We start from the raw sequence: 9729 nt of genomic DNA, 5'->3' as shown, positions 1-9729 counted from the left end.
GGACTGGGCAGGTGAGGAACCAGCGATGATGATGGGTGCACGAGTATGTCCTTTCCCATAGCGATATCAAGACTCAGCACCAAATGTGAGACTTCTTGGTGGATGGAACTGCATGCTGTAGAACATACCCTGTCTGGGAAAAGGTGAGCAGTGAGGCCTGGTTGCACAGCGGAGGGAGTAGATGGGGTGCATCAGACTGGATACAAAAAGGCAACGCAGCAATTTAGGCGTATGCAGTCCTATATACCGTATCTTGTTGCATTTGTATTTTTTTTTCCTATAGCAGGAATGTTTTTATAGTCGGTCAAAAGTCCGTCGCCCGTGATGATTGAAACCACGTGTGTCACTGCGCACCACTTGTTTTCTATAACCAGATGGAAAACATTACTACTCTACCAATTCTTCATAAATCGAAGCCCATTTAACAAGTTGGAAATGTACAAAAAGTTGTATTTTTAATGCGGGAGGGAAGGTGTGTGAAAGGGCGATGTTATTCTACTCCACATTAAGATAGTGGCAATTACTAATCATAACATCTTTCTTTTACTATCTTTTAGATGCAGAGCTTCAGGGTGTACTATGCCCCGGCACGTGGTGGAAGACATCCCAGTGACAGAAAGGTGAGCTGTGAATATTCTTTTCAGTCACTCTCTCACTTCCTCTCTCCTTTGATAAACAAATGACGCACAGTCTTATTTTCCTTTTTATCTGACAGGTTTTGTTTCACAAATTGGCGTTCTCCCCCGAACACCCCCAAAGCTCAACGTTTGAGGATTCTGCGATGATGGGTGGCCATTGTAACAACGCATAAGAAGGCTGCTTCGACATGTGGTGGACCCTCTTTGAATCATGCCAATCGCACAAGGTGAACAAAGAATCTTGTTTCCGAAGCAACAAGAAGTCACCTGTGGGCCGAGATAGTGGATAGTGTAAAGCAACTTGACTATGTACAAATGTACAATTACCTCTGGGCAGTGGGAGTGGATAGGTTGCAACAGTCTGGGTGTGCAAGAAAGGGCACTCACTTCCGGACACTGGGAGTCAATGGGCTGCAACAGTCTAGGTACGCAATAATGAGAACTAACTCATTGCAGTGGAAATTAATGTATAACAGTATCCTGAGTGTCCAAAGGCATAACGCAGAAATATACATGTGCAGTTGTATGTACTCTACTATTACTAACACTATACTATCTTTCAGATCATTAAACTTGAGGGTGCACTATGAACCGGTACGTGATTGGACACACACCAGAGGCAAAAAGGTGAGCTACGAAGATTTTCTCCAGTATCAACGCTACCTCTCCTGGTCCGTCTATTACTTTCTCTCTCTCACAGTTTAATTTTTTCTCTCTTTCTCTCTCTCCCTCTCTCTCACATTGTTTCTCTTTTCAAGTTATGAACGCTATTGTCCACTTCTGCAGATAAATAAATCAAGGCTGAGTTTAATACAGTCTGCAGTATAGAACCAAAGCAGAATTCAAGTTGTGAGCTCTGCTGAAAAGAGTATTTGCAAAAGGTAAGTAGAGTGGCCTAGATACACAATGGCTGCAATTAAACACGCTGCAAATAAACAATATTATCCTGCATAATGACGTGATCTCTCACCTAATTCTGTCTCATTTCTGAATCATTTTAAAGACCTGCCGGACCATACTGTAGATCTGACCCAACAGGCACTTCCCTACAGACACCTCTTCAGCGTGGGCCTATGAGAGGGGTGGGATGTATCAGGCACACTGCACACATGTGAATAAGCAATACTGCCAAGTGTTTATGTTAATTTGTGATATTTGACCTCATTCAGTCATATCAATCTGATTTTAAAGACTTATTTTCATTTTTGTTTTGCAGGCTATCTATGCTCCTACCATTGGAGTCCATCTCACACATTTTGTTCATTATACTGTTATGTTAAAGTTACGTTTCTATTTTTGTTTTTTGTTTTAATAAAAGTTAATTATTAAAAAAGAACTGAGTGTATTCGTCTTCTTTTTTCTGACATTTCACTATTATTTAGTGTGATTATCATATGCTTAGTGAAGATTTAAAAATCAGTAGTAAATATGATGTTTATACCTAGAAGTATAATACTGAGGCTAACTCTTTACCAGCTCTTTACCAGAGTCTGTAGCTGCGATTAACGGTTCCTATGGAAAATGTTAAAAAGTCCAGCACACTTGCTGTTTGGATTAGCAATATTGTGTGGTGACCTTGTGACCTGTGTGCTCAGTTAAGTGTGTTCCATGAACTGTTACTATGGTAGCAGGCAGTAAGTAGTTTGGAGGTAGGGTTTAAAGGTACTGGCTGTACAGAAGCCGTTATATTTACCCAGGATCCTCTACATGACAGAGGGGAAAAATGACTGAAAACTATGTACATTACAAGCAAAAGAAGTACACAACTCTTCGAATTAACCTCAAGAGATGGCTCGAGGAATAGCCACTGATGTTACAAAACCCCATGTACAATTTGCCTACTCTGTACTAAACAATGGGCAATTCTTTATCGATCACAATCAGACACTGTTGCTTCATGATTCACAGTGTGCACTTCACTAAATACTTTGTGCCTATTTAAATGGGAGACGGGATTGTCGACATTCCAAAAATTAGGGGCATATTTACAAGGACGGCGTTAAAATTATCGGCACTTTAGCAGCAGCAAACTACAGCTAAAATGGTGATAATGGACTTCAAAATCCTTTGTTGTCTTGCCGGAAGATTTTTCCAACACTGCTGTTTGCTGTGGCAGGGTGCGAGCCGAGACTCCCGCCCTTCTATAGCAAACTTGGTTTGCATTTTGAAAAAGAGAACACGAAAACCCACTCTCTCTTTTAAAATGCAAAGCAGAATGCTTTTCCCCATGGGGAGCTGCGTATTAGCAGGTGCCCGTGTGGAAAAGTAATTGTGGCTTCTGAAGGACGCAGGGAGCTGACTGGCACTGGAGGGACATTGAGCCTCCACCCACAGTCCCCAACGTTGAATATACGCTCATGGGATGGGATCCCGAGGAAGAACAAAAATTAGTAGTAGGTGATATTTTTTTGTCTGTAATGGGTATATTTACAAGGACAGCGTTAAAATGTTCGGGTGTAAACCTGGGCTTCTATTGGAATTCTCACGAATTCTCAAAAGCCTATTATTAAGCCCATTATGGCCTCTTTAACAGCAATTTTCTAACAATAAAGCGACGATAATTGTAACGCTGTCCTTGTAAATATTCCCCCAATATCACAAGAAATACAGCGATAATTCATGTTCGCAAGTGAAAAGCTTGTGAATATAAGAGTGTGAACTTAAGATATCAATCCACCTCACATATTAAACATGCTTAAGTCTACTTCAGAACAGATGTTAGGATCCGATATAAACCGCAATTACCAAGAGTTTTGCTATCGGTCCTCAAATCCAGGGCCGTCTTGTAAATAAAACGCTGTTGTCATACCTCCCTCTTCCATGTTATATTGTCATAGGAACACCTATCTTGCCACTAGGAATGCCTACATTGCAACTAATTGGAGATACGAGGCGAGCCGTTAGCAAACCGGCTGCTAACATGCGTTAATGCATCTTAGCATCGCCTAATAAATAGGGTGATATAATTTTCACCCCATTTTTGGCTTTTTTAAAAAAAAATTGTGGCAAAATGGCATTTGTTAATATGCCCTCAATTTTGGTAAAACAGAGCGGGAACCTCAACTCCCGCCCTGCTATAGCAAAAAGCAGTTTCCCAGGGTAGGCACCCCAAGACATAGCAGGAGCCGCTCCTGGGGGTTGGTGTTCCCCAAGGGTTTCCACTGCTCCAGAATGGGGACCACGCGTCCCCCCTCCCAAAATATAAAAAGACCCAGAGGGTGGAAATCCCCTGGGCTTAGATGGACCTTTGAGCTCCCTCACCCATTTATTTTGTAGCACCAAGCAATGGTGGTCCCCGGGCTACAGGGCCCTTCTGAACCCCCATCAAATATAATATTTTAGACCCCGGGATTTGGCCCTCCCAGGTAGCTAATTTTTAAACAGGCACAGGAGCCTGCGCTTCGTTTTTATTTTTTTTACGGCGACTCCATGCACCCTGAGCACATTTCTCTGTTTTGAAAAAATATATATATATTTTTCTTTGGGCCGTAGGGATCCTTGTGGGACCTCCTAAGCAGGTCTAGAGGGTCAAAATGTTTCTAACCTGCCCCCTTTATATGTTTTGAACACTTGTTCCACTAATTACTAGATCCTCGCTTCTACCGAGGCACAAAATGGCTGCCAACACTTCCTGGTTTCAAATGTTGACAACCACTTGACAGCCAGTTAGCATTCAGCACGCGATCGGCGCGGTTCGCTTAGGGTGTGCTCAGGATGCGTGGATCCACCGGGCCATAGATATATATGTACTTTTAAATGTGATTTTCTCAGGAACTACTGAACGGATTTGCAACATTTAAGAAAAAGGCACAAGTCTGAACCAAGGACTACCTCTTTGCCAAATTTGGTGTAATTCCGTTCAGCAGTTTGGGCTGTAGCCGTGATAAACGGTTCCTATGGAAAATTGTCCTGGGAAAACACATTTTGGGACCCCCCTTTTTCTCAGCCCCCGCTTCACAAATCACCCCGAGACTTTCGGGATAGGAGCGGACTGGAGCGCCCCACCAGTTTTGAGAATTTCACGAAGATTCCTCAACCGACTCCAAAGTTATTCCAAATAGAATGTTGCAGATTTCCTATGGAAAATAGGTCCTAACTATAACTACCTTCTGGCGCCAGTAGGTATATATATCTATATATATTACCTACTGGCGGTCGCCAGTAGGTATATATAGTTAGGATTTTTTCTCTATGGGTTTTTTGAAAATTCTATGTCTAATAACTTTGGCGTTTGTGGACGGAATTGGCTGAAATTTTCAGGAAAATGGCACATTTTGTTTCTGAGCAGCCCCTGCAAATTTGGGGGGGGGTTCGTCAAGGGGGGGCCGAGAAAAAAGGGGGGTCCCAAAACACGTTTTTCCCATGTTAATTTCCATAGGGCGGTTGGCCTCACTTTTAGCCCGAACGGCTGAATGGATTTGCACGAAACTTGGCAAAATTGTAGGGACTGGTAGCCCGATGTGCCTTTTGTAGGTCTCAATATATGTGCTGCAGTGGATTTTGAGAAATTAACGTTTAAAAAAAGATATATATCTGTAACAGCGGACCGGGCAGCGCTCCAGTACGCGTACTTTTCGCGCAACGGAGCTTTGTGAAGCGAAGCTGATTGGTTCTCCGGCGTCTGTAAACATTCCAAACAGTCCGTAGCGGCCGCCATCTTGTCTCTCGGTAGGATCGAGAGACAAGCGGAGGCCAAACCGAAGGGGCAAATAACTATAAGGGGGCATAGTAGATCCTCGCTGACCCCCTAGGTTTGATGTGGAGGTTTTAAAAGGGCCCCGCGGGGCAAAAAAAAATAATAATAATAATAATCGAACGGCTGAATGGATTTGCACGAAACTTGGCAAAATATTAGGGACTGGTAGCCCGATGTGCCTTTGCTAGGTCTCAATATATGTGCTCCAGTGGATTTTGAGAAATTAACGTTCAAAAAAAGATATATATCTGTAACAGCGCTCCGCTTCGCGTAACGGAGGTTTGCGAAGCTGATTGGTCATTCTGTCACTGGGCTATAGTTGGGCTACATCTGGCTGATATTTGGGCTACATTTGTTTTTTTGTGTGTCTGGCGGCCATCTTTGGGCTACATTGGGCTACATTGGCCTTCATTGGGCTACATTCGGCTAATTAGCAAATAGCTCATCGCAAACTAGGAATGGTAAAGAATCGCTATTTATTCCTTAAAGTTCGCTATTTAGGAAATGCAAAAAACTTTGATGATACATATGGCGGTTCATCTCTAACAAGATAAGAAGCATAGGGATACATTTATGATGACTGGCGCATCACCAGGGATGTGTTAGTCATTCTGTGCCGCTGTTCCGTCACCTATGGTGTGCTGCATTTACAATGCGGCGCATCATGGGGCAAAAACAGCACAGATGCGTGATGTATCTGTGCCGTAAAGGTGGCGCATTGCTGGAGTTGTATCGCAAGTGTGATGAAGCTCCAGCAAGGGTCGGGGGTGCCCCTGTCGCAGGGTTTCTGTTCTCACACAGAACTGTGGGCAGAGGATTGGAACCTCGGCGAATGCATTGCTGGAGTTGTATCGCAAGTGTGATGAAGCTCCAGCAAGGGTCGGGGGTGCCCCTGTCGCAGGGTTTCTGTTCTCACACAGAACTGTGGACAGAGGATTGGAACCTCGGCGAATTAGGGTGTCCCAAAACTCACGTTAGTAATCAAAAACTCCTTAGCAAGCTAGGTACAGTGTCACATTGGATATAACAAACTCTCAATGTTTAGACAATCCAGAATATGAACTTATAGTACCTCAGGATACGTGGAACTCATGAACAGTCGGTCGTTATAGATTTCTTAGAAACCAGAACATGGAGTTAAGAAGAACAGATGTGTATTTGAAATGTTTATTTACTAATGCCGTCTTCTCAGGCGTAGTACCTTAGATAATAAAAGTACACATATTATCAGTAGCAAAATTACCAGCATAGTTACTAGTACATAAAAAGCGAATGGTGACAGTATGTTAACATGCTGTAAATGAATAAGAGTTAGCAACACTTATAAGCAGCCGCGGGCCGTGGAGGGAGTTACGGTGGGGCAGGGAGGCGGGGAGGGGGAGGGGCAAGGTAGAGAGGGCTCCACCCTGCTTCTCCCCCTCCCCGCCTCCCTGCCCCATCGTAACTCCCTCCACGGCCCGCGGCTGCTTATATCTCACCCTCCCTAATACACATATTATATTATTTGCTAAGAAGGTCTCTTTGTGTTGGTTTAGGGCGTGCCCATACTTTAGTGTCTTACATTTGAAGGAATCACATCAGCATACACCAGCTCTCTCTTCATGTGAACCGCATCAACTGTTGTGTATGTGTGTTCGGCAAAGCAATATAAAACCCGCCTCATGCCCAGAATTGGCAGAAGTTGCACTTATGTTATGAGTATGAAGTCGTGGAGATCAGACCTCATAACAATTCTGTATCGTGTTGTTCTTGAAACTTTAGCACTCGCTGTACAGATATAGTTTAACAAGTAAAGCAGATAGTAGACCAATAACATATTATTCTCATGTAAACCACGATGAACTACTAGGTGGAAAGCTAAAGCAACAACTAAGTGTCTTGTGCAGAAGTTGCAAAAAAGGAAAAATGGCGTTTAAACCGGTAATGAGCCCATGCTAACTTAACACGGTGTAAAGATATCCAGGACCTAGATGACACCTCCCCATGATCCGGAAACGAACTGAATAAGATAATAGAAGTGCCATCTCATGAGAGCAGATTGCAAGTTTATATGTGGACGGTCCGCAAGGTAAAGCATTAAAAACTAGGAAAATTTAATGCTAAAGAAAAATAAAACAGCCAAGTACTTTATCGAGTCTTAAGCCAATAGGCAAGGTAAATAATAAAAACTTGACAAATAAGTCAATGAATTGTCAATGAAATGCTAGTACTCAGCATATCAAACATGAAAAAGGTCTATGACATAACTGTGTATGCAAAATAAGCTGCAACAGCCTCCAATAGGAAGTCACCGTCTTCATCCGAAAACAGTTCAGCCATCCAATTTAAAAGCGGAAAAGAACATACGTGCTCTCCCAGCACCGGATCCTCTATCACCATCAGAGGACAGCTCGGTGGGTTTTCAAGAAAGCTCTGTTCCAAGAAAGACTGTGCTGCCGCCAGTAAATTCCAGGGACCAAGTAGTCCATGCATCAATGCCACAGCCATAATCCTTTCGCCAGGACAAACCAACTCGTGAGTAATGATAGGAGTCATCAGCTGATTAAAGTCGACGTCAGGAGAAACCGGTCCGCAGAGACACAAATCAATGGCCCAATCGAAATCACAGGTCAGGCAGTGAAATACAGGCTGGACACAGGTGAAGTAGGAGAATCGAAAAGATAATCCATATGCCGTGCTTAATATCGCCAACGGCATTGTGCCATAATATTCTAGCATGCGATTGCGGAACAGTGTCAGCAGCTGCAGGGTGTGAGGTTGCATAGGAGGGACATCCATATTTAAAAATGTAAAAAAGCACAAGAGCGTCCGCTGGTAATGCAAGTAAAAATGCCAATCCACGAACCAGAGTGGAGAAAATGGAATGAAAGGAAGCAGGGATGACTCCAAAGATTTTCTCAAATGAAGTCACGAGACCACTGGTAACAACTTTAAAAAAGTGCGCCAGGGACTTTGTGGAGGATGCGTTAAAGATAGTCGGAACCATCTTGCTGAAATTGAAAGGCAAATCTGAATTAAAAGTATTCCTTTTATCGTAACAGTAAGTGAACGGGTTATTTGCTGCAGAAATGTTCTATTTCCTCCCACACATGAACATAGGGAGTTTTCAATCTGGCCACAAATACCAACCTTGGGACAGATTTCAACGGCATGGCAAGAATAAGAGCTCTTTTGTCTCAGAGAGAGGTGGCCTTGAGTTCGGCCCGTGAAACTTTCGTGCTTCACATAGCGAACACCCGTACAGAGGTGCAGATCCTTTTCAATTAACTCAGAACAATCTTCATTATTGAGCATCAAATAACTACCATTTTCCAACAACTTGAACGTGGGGATGATAGCAGGAACTGGCGTGCCTTGCAACACGCAAGCCATATTTGGTCGGTGTTTGTTGCATGAACCGTGTAACTGTATGTGCCTACACATTAGTGAATGATCTGGCGTCTCAGTGCATTCCTCTCCATTCAGATAAACTTCTTGATCATCTTTGAAACATCTGTATGTGTATGGAAGCGACCAGACCTCATGAAGAAAAGCACTACCTAAAGGTTCATAACGACCTATTGGTATATATTTCATACAATTTGAAAACTTATATAAAGCAAAAGGCAGCGTTATTAAACCGTGGATAAGGCACGTTGCCAAAAAACCCGCAATCCTCTGCTGATGATGTCACTGAGCATGTCATGAATGATGTAATATGTGACATCATCAGCAGTGGATTACGGGTAATAGTATCTCTAGTTTACTCCCCTATAGCTGTCTTTCTTTTAACATAAGTGTCTGTTTCCTTCCCTTATACTTACTGTTTTTGGTTCGCTTCTAGTTCGCGTACCGGCGAGCGAACTGGGAAGCGAACTAAGAGAAATAGAGGTTGGCACAGTTCCAAATATTGTACCAATTTTTTAATAACGGGGAGGTAGTTCTGAAAAGAACTTTTTTTTTATTGTTTTTGTTGTTTTATATTTTTTTTATTATTTTTCGGAACATTTTTTTACTTTTTTTGAATTTTTCTGAAGTTTTATATTTTTTTGGGTTTTTCTTGGAGGGGGCAATAAAAACGATTCATTGTAAAGGGCTCAACAGGAGCAACAAAACAAAAAAAGAAGTATTTATTATTTTGGGCGTTTTGTACAAACTTGCATATGATAGTCAATAGCTCTGTTGATCAGAGTGATGCTTTTTTCTCCGTAGGAAATGAATCCATCGCAAAATACGCAGGTGTGTTTTACTTCACCAAATTTCATTTGTATATTTGGCACCATCTCCCTGCCCTCTGGTCCCGTTACTTCCGGTACAACAGATCTTCTGGCCATAATAGGGAGATTATCTAGGTCGTTCCGAAACTGTGCAGCACTGTAGTTGTTAGGATGCCACCTAGTCATATGGCAATGCATT

The sequence above is a fragment of the Lissotriton helveticus genome, chromosome 7 (assembly GCF_964261635.1).
Source record: "Lissotriton helveticus chromosome 7, aLisHel1.1, whole genome shotgun sequence".
Lineage (NCBI taxonomy): Eukaryota > Metazoa > Chordata > Amphibia > Caudata > Salamandridae > Lissotriton > Lissotriton helveticus.
The sequence above is the reverse complement of the archived record's forward strand: the minus strand, read 5'-3'. Positions refer to the sequence as shown.